Genomic DNA, 17,235 nt, shown 5'->3' with positions numbered 1-17,235 from the left:
TGTATTATTTGTAGCTGAATCATCAAGCTGGGAAACACATCCTGTATACATACTGAGCCAGTTATGTACAAATACAGGCATGTTTTCTCCAGATCTAATCTTTCTTTGGTCTCAGGTCTTGGAGCAATGAGATGATGTTTGATGCCAGATTCACTAATCCCTGTGTAAGGTCTGACTGTGCTTTTCTCCCCCCACCTCCAGCTGTGCATATACTTTTACTGCCCGATTCAAACACCACAAAACTGGAAGACTGGGCCCATGCTGCATCCTGTCCATGGTTTGTCACTTAAGATGCCCAGAATGTTCATGTTTGGCTTCTTTTTCCATTTATTCCCACTGGTCTTTAGAAACCACAAGGCCAGATACTTTTCTTTGTGATTATAGAGATGATTTGTCCCCACATGGATGACCAATTCAAATGGATTCCTCTGGTGATGTGCATATGGGGAAAAGTGATGGAAATAAAATTTGAATCTCTGCCAATATTCTGAGGTTGTAAAGAGTGCCAGTCATACTAATACCTAAGAGGGGGAAGTCATTCTTAACTGAGGGATAGGGTGGAAAAGAGAATAAATGTTGAGAAAAGGGGGTTCAGGCTTGATTCCAGTTCTATTTCAGGAGAGACAGCATCCCTCTGGGGTCTCATAATATGGTTTAAGAAGTCTCTTTTCTCAGATGGCACTTTGCACACTGGATAATCTGTACTGATGCCTCTTTTAGTTTGGAATTAATTAAAATCAAGATAATGGGGTGTACTGAAGGATATGCAGCAATCATTATCACACAGATTTCAAAAGTCCAGATGTAGTTATCTACCCTGTTAAGCAGTAATAATATAATGTGAGCAGCAAAACTGGAAACATAGAGGATAAGGAAAGAGATCAATGCTTTAATGGCATTTACATGAGCACCTGTCTTGGGATCCCTGAAGCTGGCTATATTTTGTTGCATCTTCTTGGTGTGACTCCATAGAGAAGTAATTAATAGAACTGAAGACATTAAAGATATTGTAAGAGGAAAGAAACTCCCTGCAATGTACAGGAAAAAAAAGAGATCTGGGCTATTCCAGTGAATGTCTGCCATAGAGTTGTTCTCTAAATGATCCCCTGTTAAGTTGCCAGGCTGAACTGCACACTGATTCCACAACAATGGGATAGAGGTGATAGAAGAAATCAGCACCGACCCCAGGAGCAGCCATGGAACCATCTCATAGATTCTCTGCTTCATTCACAGTAAGAGCGGTTGGGTGAAACTGATGATCTTCATGCAGTACAAGACATTGAGGCAGGTGGCAAACCAGAGACTGGCATGGTTTACAAACATCCATAGGCTATCAGATGCTGTATACAGAGGAGCCAGTTTGGGTGTATCTGGAAAGTAGACACGGTGCATATACACTATTAACGTCCCCTGCAACACAAATCTTGATGTGCTCAGAGGGATCAGGATCATATCAGAGGAAGAGATTTTTCTACTTTTGATCCAGTCAAGGCAATTAATGACTGCAATAAATCCATTTCCAACAAACCCTCCAATGACCAAAATTATTATAATAATTAGTGGAATGCTAAACTGAGGCAACATTTTTCTACTCTCTGTCATCACTGCCTGCCTCTTGTGGCATTCAAGAAGAAATCTCCCCCGGGATCAGTTGGTATTCAGGTAGCTGCATGCACGGCCTGCCTGTCCTTTAACTATGATCTGAAAGTGACCGTGGGAAGCAGTTTGCCAGTGCTGATATTTGGGATGCAAATCTCAGAATGGTTTAATTCTCGAATCCACAGCCTACTCACACGTCTGGTATTTACATATTTTCTTCCACAGGTTGGTGGACAGATGGTCAGCTGCTACTCACCATGGTTTACCCTACCATTTATATTCCCGCTTAGAGTGAGAGGTGAGACCTCTGGGGCTATGGTTCTGAATGTACCTTATACTGTGGGAGAGGGGAAATGTTGGAGAAAGTCTGTGAATGTGGAGGATGTGCAAGGGCAGAGGTAGGGGGAAAAGACAGAGAGAAGGATTCTTCCTCATACCAACTTGGGAGAAAAAAAAATAAAAACTAGAGATCCATGGGGAACAGCTGGGGGAAGAGGAGAGCTAACTCTGGGGATAAGATGAAGAGTTGTATATAGTTGTAGGGGGGGAATGGGGAAGCTAAAGGGAGGAATAACTAAACAGAAGTAGAATATGAAAAGAAAAGTTCCTGGTATGATTTTTAAGTGGCTGAGTGCCCACAGCTCTCACTGCTCTCAAGTAGGGTACCTGGTGATCTGTCTCTGAAAAATTCTCAGCAAGTTTTGTTCACACCATTGTAATATGAAAACAGAAAGTTTAATTTGGCAAAAAAAAAATAGACCAAAAAAAATTAAATATAATACAGTAAGGGGAACAAAGGAAAAGTTGAAGAGAGAAAGTATTTAATCTAATTACATTTTAATGTACATACCTTTCTAAGATATCTATTTTCTGTCCATTTCTACCACCCTGAATGCCTAACAATTATCACCAAACCATTGTAAAAGCCACGAAGGCTTTAGTAGTGGAGGATTTCTGCAGAGTACTACAAAGAGGATAGAGCAGGAGCTGGCCAGAGGCTCTGCCACCTTGTGAATTCTCCAGTCCTTCGCCTTGTGCTGGGGAATCATATCACATATGGAATCTTCATCTGTCCAAAATCTGACACAGCCTTTGTGGAGCTGCTCTGTATTTTGGAGACAGGAAGACTGCTCTCCCTTTGCCTCCACATGTCTACTTTGGCTGGGTGCTGCAATGAGGACAGTGGTCCATAGTGAGGTATATGTGCGCAGCACTGTGCAATAGGCCAGCGCCTGTTAGCCTATGCGGTGCATTACACATAACGGATGTGACAAGAATCATGGATTTATGAAGTAATCTCCCCTTATTCCCCCCCCCCCCAGTCCCATCCAATATGGTATCCCCTTGTGTTCACTAATGTTGATGTTAAATTCTTTCCATGCACTATAGAAATAAATAAGGGGGGGGGGAACTAGATATTTTGATGGGTGGCTAGGGGATAGTTGAGGTATTTGGCACACAGAAAGAGATGGGAAGTTCTATGGCACTAGGTCATTGGGTGGTGGTGATGCAACTCTTCTGTCTATCATTTTTGGCAAGGTGGAGGTTACTTTAAATAGAAAGAAAAGAAAGTTTAAAATTCCTCAGTTCTGAAGCCTGGAAACCCAGCCAGCCACTAGCTACTCTGCAGCCCCATGTGTAAATACTGCCATTACATCCTAACGTAATGTTTCTGCTAACATGGCCAGCAATGAAATAGTTAATCTAGATTAACACAAATAGACTTTATAGTTAAAATTCTGTTGTGATGTAAACAAGCAATTAACACCTTCCTCAGAGGTAATGTTTCTGCAGATAACACTAGGATAAGTTAACACTGAAGTTGGTGTAGTAATTTCCAGCTCAGGTAGACATATTTATGCTAGCTTTGATCAAACTAGTGAGATAGCTGTGAACCTGTGGCAGTGCAGACAGCAGCCTGGGCTAGCCACCGGAGTATAATGCTTCCCAAGACCCTAGGCACATACTTAGCCAGCAAGCCTGTGCCACCAGGGTTACACTTCTATATATTAGCCCACTAGTTCAATCAAACCTAGTGTGCCTATGTCTACCCAAGCCAGAAATGACACCTCCAGCTGCAGTGCAGATGTACCTAGTTACAATCAATTTATATTTTGGAGGTTATATCTTAGCAACCGAAAACACTAGAGGCTCATTTTTTTTAATGTGATATTACACTCTGCAGCGCAAAAGTTGAATACACTTCCAAAAAATCAGTTAGGAGACAATTCGAATGTTTATATAATAGCATCATATGTGAGTCCCCAAATATTTAAAAAAATCATTCAAAATGAGTGTAAGAAAAAACTAAAAGCAAATCAATGTATTTAGCATTTCAAACAGTGCTTTTCACCCAGAGGTAGCAGAGCATTTTATAAAGGAGGTTAAGTAGCATTAGCCATATTTTCCAAGGTGGAAACAAATATTAACATAGACCACAACTTCCTTCTCAACAAAATATGGCAAATGACACTCAGTTTTGTAAAACAAAGCAAGACAAGAAACTAGAATGCAGACCAGATCTAGATCAGTTGGCTTCCAGTCACATGCACATTATTTCTTATACACAGTATATGTATATTTCATCTTGTCACAAACATTACAGTTTTAATTGAACACTAAGTCACTCAATGAAACTTGGCAACTTTTTAAAATTGTATCTTTGTATGAACAATATTAAACAAACTAGTTGTGGCAGAGTATGAAAACTTGTATTTGAATATCCAGTATAGAAGGCTGCATAGAATTAGTTCAGAGCTGCTTACATCAAGCAATATGTTATCACTGTACTGGCATGTACTTTGACGTGATCATAATTTATTCACTCAATTCAAATAAGAGGGAAATTTTAAAGAAAGCCATTAAAAAGTCTGCCTGTCTATATCTACTTATATCACATTCACAACCTAGGCAATCAACCTACAAATAACAAATAATAAGCCATTAAAAGTATAAAATAAATTACTGTATGGGAGAGTAACTTTAATCAACTACTTATCTCTTAAGCCTCGGACATGGATTTGTCATCAAAATGCATGCACACTCAGCTCAATTTCCAATTTTGTTATAGTATTCTATGACAATTAGCAGAGTGAAAAATCTCTGCCCTCGCTATTACTTTCAGCTAACCCTTCACCCTGGAGAGTGTACAGTGTGCATATAAAAGGACAGTTATATCTTGTCCTAGCTGGGTTTCATATTATTTTAAACTTTTTTTTGTTGTTCAGTCCTGCTACAAAGTAATGGTATTCGATACCATGTTCGATAAAGCATGCAGATTTGCTTCCCCACCATCTCTCATCACTGTTTATTCCAAAAGACACCTAAAGTTAGAAGAAGAGCTGTGGCCTGGTGTCAAAGGATCAAAGGCACATGGGGGGCAAAATAATTTCCCCAAGACCATACGCCTAGTCAATAACAGACCTGAGACTGGGAAAAAGGCACCCAAATCCCAATCCAGCAGCCACGTAGTTTCCTGCACACACAATATGTAGCATGCAAATATTAGCACTGGTCAAATACCTTAAAATTGAATCAAGTCACTTAATTGATTAAAATAGGAAACTTTTGCTGAATTATGTATTTGAGCACCAGTACATAACTAGTTCTGCTATGTCATGTGTGAAACTGCACGTGAATATACAGCATCAGAAGCTGTATGGTACTAAAAATAGCTCATGGCTGCTCATTGCACACAATCAGTAACAAGTTCCCGACAGCACAGCAATATGTTCGCAACAAGGTTAATCAATTCAATGCAAAAAGAGAGACTTTCTAAAGAAATCATTCAAGTCTGTCTATCTACTGCTACCTAAATCACATTCCCCAACTGGGTAATCAACTTAAGATTTATGCCATTAAAAATATATAAAAAAAGAAAAACTCAAATTAGATTTAACCTACACATTTCAGAGCAGCTAACTCACATAAATGACTAGAGCTGTTTGGGAACATATTCACTTAAATGAAATTTCACTGAAATATGTTATTTCATCAGAATGCAAAAGTTTTGTGGAAATGTATTGGTTTCCATTAAACTTTTGTCAGGAAGGTTATTTTAGGTTCAGGACACACACACACACACACACACATACCCCCACAGCCACACACTGTAACTATACATGGGTGGTTAGGTTAGGTTACTGGCTTGGAATATGGGAAACCCAGGTTTTGGAACGAACTGGGATGAAAATCTTTGCTGTGTATCAGGTACAGCAGGAATTTGAATCTCGATCTCCTGCATCCCAGGCCAGTACCACACACACTTCTATTTTTGCAAAAAGCAGTGTTTTGATTTTTGTTCTAACATGGAGGGAAAACCGGCATATTTGAAATCTTGAAAGTTGTTGCAAAAATGAATAGTACTCCGGTCAGATCTATAAATGAGCCCTATATGCTTCCCCTCATCATGTCTTTCTGAAGAAAAGCAACAGAAAGTTTCAGATTCTACTGCTGTTTTTAACATTTACAGAGGACGTGCTACTGGCATATCTAATAGTTGGAAATATTTGTTTGAGAAATAGAACAGACAAAGGAAGAAATGTGGATGCCAGATTTGATTCCAGCTGTTTCTCCTGCAGGAGCAAGAGTCCTTCTGAGGTCTTGCAGTAGGTTTAAGAAGTCCCTCCTCTCAACTAGCATTTTATATGATGGAGAATCATCTCCAATGCCTGAGTTTGATTAATCAGAATCAAGATAACAGAGTGTACAGCAGAATATGTGCAGCAGTGATTGCAGGTGTTCAATTGCTGTGACAGCTGGACAGGCAGGCAATACCAGCAGAAACTGAACTACATAACTGGCAACATATAGGATAAAAGGACAGGGATCAGCACTCTAGAGGCTTTTGCACAAGAACCTGTTCTGGGATCCTTAAAGAAGGTTTGTTTGTTTGTTTGCATCTACTTGGTCTGTGTCCATGGAGAGGTAATTAACAGGATGGAAGACACCAAATTGATGATAAGGGGTGGGGAGAAGAACTCCATAATGTAGAGAACAAAGATACATAAGATATCCTAGACATTGTCTTCCATATTGATTCACTTTAGGAGATTCTCCGTTGAGTTACAAAGGTAAATGCCATGATTAATTCAAATATAAGGGACAGATGCTCTGACAGGTCAGGACTGTGTCACAGGAGGAGAGTTTTCCATTTTTAATCCTGCCACTGCAATTAGCAAGTGCAATAAATAATTTCCCCATCATCCTTAGAATGGTCTCAATCATTACAATGATTAGTGATATGTTCCCTGCAATCCGCATCTTCCCACTCACACTTGTCATTGCTTGGGAAATTCCAGGGGATCAGATATCACTACAGCACTAAACAGCTGACACCTGGCTACTACAGTCACTTGTCTTCTGCCTTTTGCCCAGGTGCAGGAGAAAATCTGAAAAATGACACTGGATTTTTTTTTCTGGTGTTATCCTGAGAATGCAAATCTTGGGAGGATTTCCATATACTAAATCTACATTCAACTGACATATACATTATTTAGACCCTGTCTTTCACGGGGCTGGGTGAGGAGGTCAGTTGTACTTAGCTGTTCTTCCCAGTTTTTGCCCCGTCTTTCATCTTCATACATATAGAAAACAAAGTGTGAGCCCTGTGAGGCTATTGATACACAGACCTCTTATACTATGGGAGTGAGAAAATGTCTCAGAATAATCCACGCAGGTGAGGTATGGTGAAGTGAGAAAGATGCTTCTTCACCACATCTGAGGCTGGCAGTGGGGGACGGCGCAGGGCTGGCTCTGACTTTTTTGCCGCCTCAAGCAAAAAAAAAAAGAACCAGGGCGCAGAGCGGCCGGACCTGGAGGCAAAGCAAAAAAAAAAAAAAAAGGCAGCTGTGCTGCCCTAAGATTGGACAGAATGTCACTCCTTAGAAATTGCTGCCCCAAGCACGAGCTTGCTCAGCTAGTGCCTGGCGCCGGCGCTGGGAGGGAGAAAAAAAGAAGACAAAGAAGAGTTGTGTTTTATGGAGAAATGAAGGGACATATTTGGTACAGAGAAAATAAACTGGGGGAGGGAGCATAGATGGGGTAAAACAATAGAGCAAAAGTGAAAGGAAATGGAACCTAAGAGAGACTCCAGATATTCAAATGTCCCAGTTTTGTTTGTTGCACTGTAACAAGAAAACAGAAAGTACAAAGATGCCAAATGTTACCTGTTTGCCATTGCTGCAGGAGCTAGGAATGGGTATGGATCCCAGATGGGTTCATGTGTTGTTATACCACAACTAAAACTAAGGGATTTACAATGGAGTCTGTGACGGAGTGGTCTGCCCCCTTGAGGATGGTAGGGCCTAGGGGGTCATCCCATCCCTGTCCCATGCTGTGGAGGTTTGGTATCCTGAAGTCTGAGAAAATTATAAAAAGCAGATATGTAGAGTGAGAAAGTGCTCCCAGGGAATAATCTGTATTTAGGGAAAATCTGTCCTTTTACTCCTTCACGGGCCCAGAGCTTTGTAGAAAGGGTGGGGCAAGGCCCCCTCTCTCCCATTCAACCAGAGCTAGGGCCGCTTCCCTCAGAACAGGGGGAGAGCCAGCTGGAGAAGGCTGCTTACTGAACCCTCTGAGCCTGGGGATTAACTGGGGACAGGGACTAGCTCTCAGAGAAGTAGTAAAAGCCACAACACACCCAAGATAATAAGCACATCCCCAGCAAGAGGAGCTATGGATCACCTGTGCTGAAGAGGAAGAAACTTGACAGAAAACCCCAATCCCAAATGAGGAGGACTGGGAAGATTCCCAAACCTGAGGGGAGAATCTATGGGTCAGGAAGGCCAGGACTAAAATCCCCTGCCTCAAGAAGGCAACTGCTGAACTTAAAGAGGAGCTCTTTTGGGAGAGCTTTATGAACTAAATAAATTAGACCCCAGGAAAAGGAAAATAGTGGTTAAAGACTCTAGAGGCAATTGACTTATTCCCTGCAGAGCCTTGTTCAGCCAGCAGGAGGCACAACAGGGCAGGCACCTGTGACACAACCCAGGCCAGTAGAGGGTGCATACTGTTGATTAAAACACAGAAAGACAACACTGGCAGGAGTATTGATAATTATCTACTCACACAAAACACAACTGATGAATGACTGAAGATGTACACATATCTAGTCTACGTACCCAAGGGATACCGTGGCTGTTTCCCTCTTCCTCCCTTTTCACTTTTTGTTCCAGGACTCAAGTGAGTGCAACAAATAATTTATTCTATTAGGAGAGGATCCATACCAGACTTGTTGCTTAGTCAGGTTATGGGTATTTCCACTGAAATTGTGGGTCAGTGTCATGAAGTTGTGATATTCTCATTTCACAGATGGGGAAATGAAGCACAGAGAGTAAGTGACTTGCCCAAGAACACATAGTAAGTCTGTGGCAGAGCCAACAATTGATCACATATTTGAGTTCCAAGGCAATACCATAGCCAAAAGACCATATATCCTTATTATACCTGTTCATATTTAGACTGTAAGCTTATTGAGACAGGGGCTATATCTTACTAAGTGTTTGGACCCTGCTCCTGATTGAGGCCTCTCAGCACTACCATAATACAAACAAATAAAAAATACCCTTGCCTCAAAATGCTGACAGTCTAACTGAATAACACAATACATGAGACAAAACTTGCAGTTTAAGGACACGAGGAGATTGAGGAAATAACACAGCTGAGGAAAGCCTTCATGCAGGAGTATAGAGGCATCAGCATTTGAATTTAGATGCTTGTCCTCAGAGAAATACAAACATCCCTTGTCTATTACTTTAAACATGGCTGAGAGCATCCATAACACATTGTAAAGTAATTGTATGAAAAGGTGTCTGGTGTGCTTTGTGAAAAACTAGTGTCTTACTTGCCTTCATAAACTAGCCTCCATATGGTAAGGAGTAATAAAGCATGCTGCCATTTAACACATTATATTGCACATAGAAAGTTTTGCAAATGCCGTTGAAAGAGCATGTGGAAAGGCGATAATCCCTTCCAATGTTTATTTGCAAGTTGTCATGCCCACTGTCATTACTGTGCCGGAGATCTTGTTAATTTCAGTACAATACAACTTGTTTTTTTCAAAACAGTGTCTTCTATAGGGAGGATCGCACAGTGGCACTTAATGGAGAAAGAGCCCTTTAGGAAATAGAGGAAAAGAAGAGAATTTTAAGGAGGCAAAACCACAAGCCCAGGGCCAGTGCAACCATTTAGGCGGACTAGGCGGTTGCCAAGGGCGCCAAGATTTGGGGTCACCAAAAAGCGGCACCCCCAATTTTTTTTTTAAATGGTTGAGTAGCCACTGCTGCTGGGACAGAGAGGGAGTCTGAGCTGAACCCAGAGGTTTGGGCTGCCGCGGCACGCTGACCCAGGGGAATCCCTGGGCTGCAGGCAGAGGCTCAAAATCCCTCTCCCTCCCTGAGCAGGGGCTCCAGCCTATGCCATTTTTCTCATTGCCAGCGGGGGCGCCGGCGGCTGGGCAGAGCTCCACAGCTCTGCTTAGGGCACGTGGCAGGAGCCCTGCGAGGGCAGCGCAACACCAGGGCTTCTGGAGGAAAGCGGGGGCTGCCCCCTGGCTCAGCCTCCACGTCAGCCCCAGCAAGGGGCATCAAGAAGAAAAGAGCCTCAGCGGTGGTCTGGTGGAGCGGAGAAAGAAAGAGGACGCCGATGCTCATGCGTTGGGCAAGGTAAGCAAGTGCTTCCCCACAGCTTGGCCTCAGGTGCCTGTGATCCTGCCCCCTTGGTCCTTGGCTGGTCCCTGCTCCTGCTCCCCTTGAGCCTGGATGGCTGGAGAGAAAAGCAGCCTGCAGAGCGAGCTGCCCCACTGCCCCCACACCCCCTGACCCATCACCCCCCCACCACCCGCCCACAGCCTGTCCCCCAGCCCAAGCTCAGTCCCTCTGAGCTGAGAACCCCACCCCTCCCCCCCACAGCCCTGACCCCCAGCTTCCGAGCCCAGTCCCCTTGAGCTGAGAACCCTCACCCCATCCTCCCACAGCCCTGACCCCAGCTGACAGATAGTGTCCCTAACACAGTTTTATGCTCTCACATCCTCTTGACTCTCCCAGTTTCTGGGCCAATGGTGAGCAAAGCTTCTCGAAGCTCAAGTTGATAAAAACATACATGCGAACATCCAGTGTGCAACAAAGAGCTTGTTGGGCTATCTACCTTTTCACAGAAAATGACATTGCTCACAGCATTGACTTGGAGGAACTTGTTTCTAAATTTGCTAAAACTTAAAGCGCGGAAATATAAATTCTAAATTATAACATGTTACTCTGTGACTATGTATTGTGTATAATGTATGTGATTTGGGGGCGGGGGGCACAAGATGGAAGTTTTCCTAGGGCGCAAAATATCCTTGCACCGGCCCTGCACAAGCCCATCCTTGCATATGAGCTATAGCAATGGGAGTACATGGGAGATGGGGAAAGTAAGTGACCAACTAGTGCCACTTGTATGCTAAAGCGTACAGGGAGATTATAATGGTAGGTTTATTAAGGAGAATTAGCTCAGTGGAGAAAATATGTTGGTGAAGATAAATCTGTGCTGATTCACACCGTGCTAAGGATAAACCAGCTTAACTGAACTCCCCTTGTCCCTCCAATGTCAGCCTCACTATTCCCTTCATTTCCTTCTTCCATTTATCTCTGTGCCTTTGTTCATCTTCTCCTATGCCTGAAATGACCTCAGGCTCCCAACCTCTCCATTTAAGTGTCCTGCAAACACACTTTCTCTGTGAGGCCTACAAAACCCCTGACCCCTATCACTGTAACACTACCACTCATCTCCTTCCCACTGTGCCCCAAGAGTAGGTGCAATCCTCAGCTGCACTAGCCTCTGAGGGTATGTCAACACAGCAGCTGAGACTGTGCCTTAGATAGAGCCGCACTAGCTCTGCTCCAGCCAGCACACCTAAAAATAGTAGTGTGAACGTTGTGGCACGGGCAGCGGCTCAGGCGAGCAACCTGAGCTCAGACCTAGTGGGTAGGTGGCTAGTCCGAGCTGCTGCCCGTGCTGAAGCATCTATATGGGTCTTCTTGTTAGTTCGAGCAGGCTGGGAGGCACGCTGCCAGCTGTAATGTAGACATATCCTAAGCCACTTTTATGCCTACCTGGAGCTTGGGTCAGACAGAGGGCTGCACAAAACTGACAGTTGTACCTCATCAACTAGGGATGCAAAGGGACTTTAGCAGAGGTCAAAGACTGGGCCCTTTTCTTTCATCTCTGTTTCAGAATTCAAAATTATCACTTTCCCTGGCCATTGCTGCATCTTTGACTGGTCTTTGTCACTAACCTGTAAACGCCACAGGACAAGTTTTTTGTCATTGTGTAGAGCACAATACTGATCATACCGTCAGTGATTCATAATTAAAACATACTAATAAGCAACATCTCTATGGAAGAAAAGGCTGCCCAGTGCATGTGTGCTGTCCCTCAGCTCTCTATACCCATCGCTCATGTTTTTCTTTTCTGTCATTAAAGCATTTGAGAAATAAACAAGTATCTTTAAATGTTAATGAATTATATAAACTTTCGAAGTTCCTACAGTCACTGAAATCTCCCCGCCATTCAGCTGAAAACTTGCAGAAATGTTAGTGATCATACACAGCACCTGGAAGAAAAAATCTCTAATTGCATCAGTCAGCACAATAGACCTTAGTAACCTGCTCTGCCCAGGAGACCCAGTGACATTTTATGCTATGAGACAGGCAGTGCTGAATCACAGGGAGAAATGAAACTTAAATGCTTTTCTCTCTTAGGTAAGGGGATGAAGAAAAAAGATTGACAAAGCCAGAGAACCTGATGGGAGAACCAATTCACAGATAAGTCAGTTTGCATGCAGGATGCTCTTTCTACATCAAACAGGAAATTGAGCCAAATGAGATGATCATATACACATTAAATGGAGAACACACATACAAGACCTAAACAATTGTTCAGCTGCAACTGCAATGCCGATTTTAGCAGTATTCTCTCTGGCATGTCTATGTCAAGCAGAGATATTTCAAGAAAGAATGAATGCTGCAGCCCATCCAGTGGTTTACACGAGACTGTCAGATTTACCTACTTGTCTGAAACTAGCATAGATTTTCTTTGCAAAGTCACAACTACAGATAAATTCCAAGATTTAAATGTTCTGTTTCACTAATACCCCCATAATTCCCAGCACACAACCATGGCACCAACAACAGCACTAAATATTAGAGAATTAACTGCACTACTCCTTACACATGTGCTTTACCACTGCTAAGACTCAGCATCCATGTGAACTACATTTAGCCATATTCATATTGCAGATGACTACACTGAGGCACTGAGAAATTGTTGCAAACATTTTCATGCCTACATTAGTGATCTAAATCCACTCATAAGCACTAAATAAAAACCAGACTGGGTTCCAGAAGCACAGACATCCTATTGACATCAGATGTCCCCTATTGCTATGATTTGAGAGGACTCCAGTGACCCATTTGTGTATGAAACAGAGAGGCTCCATCAGATACATTTATGTTGTGATCCCTGTTAATCACCCATTGCATCTGATGATGTGAGAGACCACAATAAAAGACATGCACTTCAACTTGAACAGCCCCTTTCAGGGCCTCAGCCAAAGAGAGCACTTAAAATCGTCAGTTTCAGTGCAAAGGGATTCTCTGCAGAGAAGGCTGATGTTCTGTCTGGCATGAACACAGACACCATATGACTGCAGGAGGCACACAGAGAGACAACAGCTTCAGGCATGCCTGCCATGTATGTTGCTGCAAACACAGAAAGTAGGGTGACCAGATAGCCAGTGTGAAAAATCGGGACAGCGAGTGTGGGGGGTGGGGGTGGAATAGGTACCTACTTAAGACAAAGCCCCAAATATCAGGACTATCCCTATAAAATCAGGACATCTGGTCACCCTAATGGAAAGCAACACCCATGATAGCACGATTTTTGTCCATGACAAAAGACTGGTGAAAAACACAACTGTATGAAACACTGAACAACAAGAGGTGCAGTTTATATCTATCTGGCTTAGCATTCTTTTCAGTTCTTCTGTCCACCTTGTATGTTTCCATTTCACTCTTGGGATGTTTCTCTTTCATCTCTCTCTTATATTTCTCTGGGACAGAGACTACTGTGACTGCATGTTAAAAAACAGTGTCTAGACCACAGCAACCCCAGCTGATGGCAGAAAGTAGCCAGATCCCCCTCCAAGACCCAGGCAAATAGTAGCAGGGGCTAGGACCCCAGCTACAGCATCCACCCAGCTCAGGACAAAGAGCAGCCAGAAGCACAGCCTCAAGGAACCACCAGAGCTATCTGGGGACCAACCAAAGGAGATGCGAGAGCCAGCCAGGGGTATCGCAATACTGGCATTCCTAAAGCTCATTTTACACTGCACCTTCGTCAGGCTTAAGTTCTGAAAACCAGGACATTTGCCATAATGCCTGTACAAATTAGGGCATTAAGTCATTTGCATAAAGTCTTCAAATTTCTGGACCTTCTGCCTTCACATGTATTGCTTATTTTAGGGACATAAGTTCAAATGCAAGATCAAACCAAGCATACATGAGTGTGACGATCATATCATAGGTCTCTGTCACATCACTATTCACAATGTGGCATGATTCAGCACAATTGACTGTCCTAGAAACTTTATGGAATATCACCAGACAGACAGTTTATGAGTTTTGTTTAGTGTGTGTGTATTTATTTATCAGAGAAATGCTTATTGTAAGGTGTGGTACAATTCTGTTTAGAAACTGTACATACCACCAGTAAAGTCTATTATCTCAGTCTTTGTGATTCAGTGATTAGGTACAGCTGCTTCCTGTGTTACATAGCCATGAGTAAAAAAGAAACAACACATACTACCAAGACTTATATAGTCTCTGCTTACAAGAGTTCCTGAATCTCAGAAGTAGGGCGTTGTGGGTTACAGCTGAGACAACTTGACATGGCTTTGTCAATGTGAGGTAATTATGACCACGAGCATCTATATATTGCCTTGAATTTGCAGGGGGATTGCCATTGACATAACAGCCCCACACCTATAAAATACGCATGGGTAATGAGCCTGGATTTTAACGAGTGCTTGAACACACTACTCCTATCTACTTTGACTGGAGTAGTGGTGGGTGTCTTTTGCATCTGAAAAGTGTGTAGAACCTGCTGCCTTGGAATAAAAGAGTTTAACATAATGGAATATACACAGGAGAGTATTAAGAAATTATTTAATCAAAGCCACAGATTATTCCTTATTTTAATATGAATTTTGAGTGTTTCTAATGCTTACAAAAGTGAATTACTAATAGCACTGCCGAGTAACAAATGGGTCAGATAGACTCTGAGAATACTATGGCTTTCCTTCTGAAGAGATATAAATCTGTTCCTGTGCATCAAAGATTTTAAGGCACTTTTCTGAAAAGTAGGGGTGGCTAGCCATGATGGTGAAGTTTAATTGTGTAATTATCTAATACACCTAAATTGCCCTTCATTTTGTCCCAGAATGGGTTGCATATATGCCATCAGGCCCTGCATATACTCTACCATTTTTATTTCTCAGGAAATGCTTTTTAATTATGATGCTCTCAAACTGCAAATGTAGAGTTTTGCCCATTCTCCAAAGTTACAGGTGGTTGAATAGGAAGCTAATTTGAGTTTATACACAAGGCACTAGTGACTCTGTAACAGGTCCTCCTCGGCATCTGACCCATAGAGGTTGTGAATCTATTACCACCCCAGCTAGGAGCCTTTGCTTTTTATCTCCAGCTGTAAGAGCTCATGCTTTAAGCTGCAGAAGTCCTCAATTCAGCTACTAATGTGTCAGCCAAAATGTGGACCTTGGACTAATTTAATAGTTGGAAGTTCATGGAGCAACACAATATGTACAGTAGCATCGCAACTGGGGAGTGCGTATTGCAGCAGAACCAGGATTAGCACCAGGAAACTGCAAAGGACTGGTGAGGTTGATGACAAAGGGAAGACTGAAAGAGGACATGATAACAGTTATCAAGTATGTAAGAGGTTGTTACAAGGAGGAGGGAGAAGAATTGTTCTTCTTAACCTCTGAGGACAGGACAAGAATCAATGAGCTTAAACTGCAGCAAGGGAGGTTTAGGTTGGACATTAGGAAAAACTTTTTAACTGTCAGAATGGTTAAGCACTGGAATAAATTGCCTAGGGAGGTTGTGGAATCTCCATCATTGGGGATTTTTAAGAGCAGGTTAGACAAACACCTGTCAGGGATAGTCTAGATAATACTTAGTCCTGCCATGAGTGCAAGGGACTAGACTAGATGACCTCTCATTGTCCCTTCAAGTTCTATGATTCTATGATTGGGGCATGACCAGTAGTGGCACATTCACAGCTAGCGCAAGAAGTCCAAGAGATGGTGCAACTAAAAGTTGGGTCTGTCTGCTTTCAAAAAAGGTGTAATAGGATTGTTCTTAGCCCACCATCCAACCCTGCCACTGCTGCACTTTCCCCTTCTTGGGTTTTCCCATAACTGTATCCAGGTTCTCATGTCGGTCAAATGCCTTCCCTTCTTGGGGGAATCTCCTTTACCAGAACATCACAGTTCAAACATCACCTCACAATCAAAACAAGCCTCTCTCCCACTCCATGGGGTCTTCAGCCTCTTCTGTGCCTTAATTCTTTCCCTGAAACCTAAGTCCTTCTTTCTTTACCTTCCTGCACCTTCAAATGCACACGGCATCCACCAGTTTCTGCCATTTTTAAAATGTGGTCTTGTGCAGGTCTGTTCAGGTTGCTGACAAGTTGATGGATTTGACTTCTCTCTATATTCTTCTGTGTAATATTTCTCCAGATTGCCCTCTTTCTCTTTACATGTTGTAGACTTATAGTCACTTAACATGGAAGTCATGTTGGTGCCATCCTTAAAGCGTGTCCTAAATATGTTCATTGTCACCTTCTTACCATGTTGGCTTATGATGTTGCAAGAAACACTCTCCAATGAATTCTGAAGATGTTCCACATGCATTCATGTTGGAATTAATCAATTGCTGTTGTAGATTTCCATGATTTTGTTTCTTAAAAGGAGGACAGACGTGATGCCAGTATGAAAAATTCACATTTTTATGTCAGTGTCAATCAGGCTACTTTTCCAAATCTTTATGAAAGTTGTTTGCTGCTTTTGATATTCGTTCCTTAGCATCTAGCATGGTGCCACCATCACTGCACATCTCATTCCCCAGATCATAGTAAAAGGACTTACTTCTTTTAGCACTTCTCTGTCTACTTGGATTGTCGTTTTTGGGACATTGATAGCCATATATTGTGTCTTCCCTTTGTTGATGAACAAATCAAAGTGTTTTGCCACTTCTGCCAATAACTGGGTCTTTTATTCCATTAACTGATTATTGAACTAAGCAGTAAATGTCATCAGCAAAAAGAATGTCATCCAATTGTGCTTTTTCACATGTCCAGAATATTCCTCCGTGTTCTGTGGTTACTATCTTGACGACTTGGTCAATGGTCAATGACCAGTGTGAACAATAGAGAGGGCATAATACACCCTTGCCTTACTGAAGTTGTCACTGCAAGCCATTGGTTTATGTCACTATCTCTAATGGCACATTTGACATTATCCCATAGAGCAGTGATGCTTCTAATTATTTTTGCTGGTATTCTGTAGTATGCCATTAT

At 42.4% G+C, this 17,235-nt stretch overlaps 1 pseudogene; it reads right to left on the bottom strand.

Annotated features, from left to right (window-relative positions):
* Positions 1–654: 654 nt before the first annotated feature.
* LOC116822123 (taste receptor type 2 member 40-like) lies at positions 655–1,584 on the bottom strand (annotated as a pseudogene).
* Positions 1,585–17,235: the final 15,651 nt, after the last annotated feature.

The sequence above is a fragment of the Chelonoidis abingdonii genome, chromosome 1 (genome assembly GCF_003597395.2).
Source record: "Chelonoidis abingdonii isolate Lonesome George chromosome 1, CheloAbing_2.0, whole genome shotgun sequence".
In the NCBI taxonomy this organism is placed as follows: Eukaryota; Metazoa; Chordata; order Testudines; family Testudinidae; genus Chelonoidis; species Chelonoidis abingdonii.
Note: the sequence above shows the minus strand (reverse complement) of the source record. Positions and strands in the feature narration are given on the sequence as shown.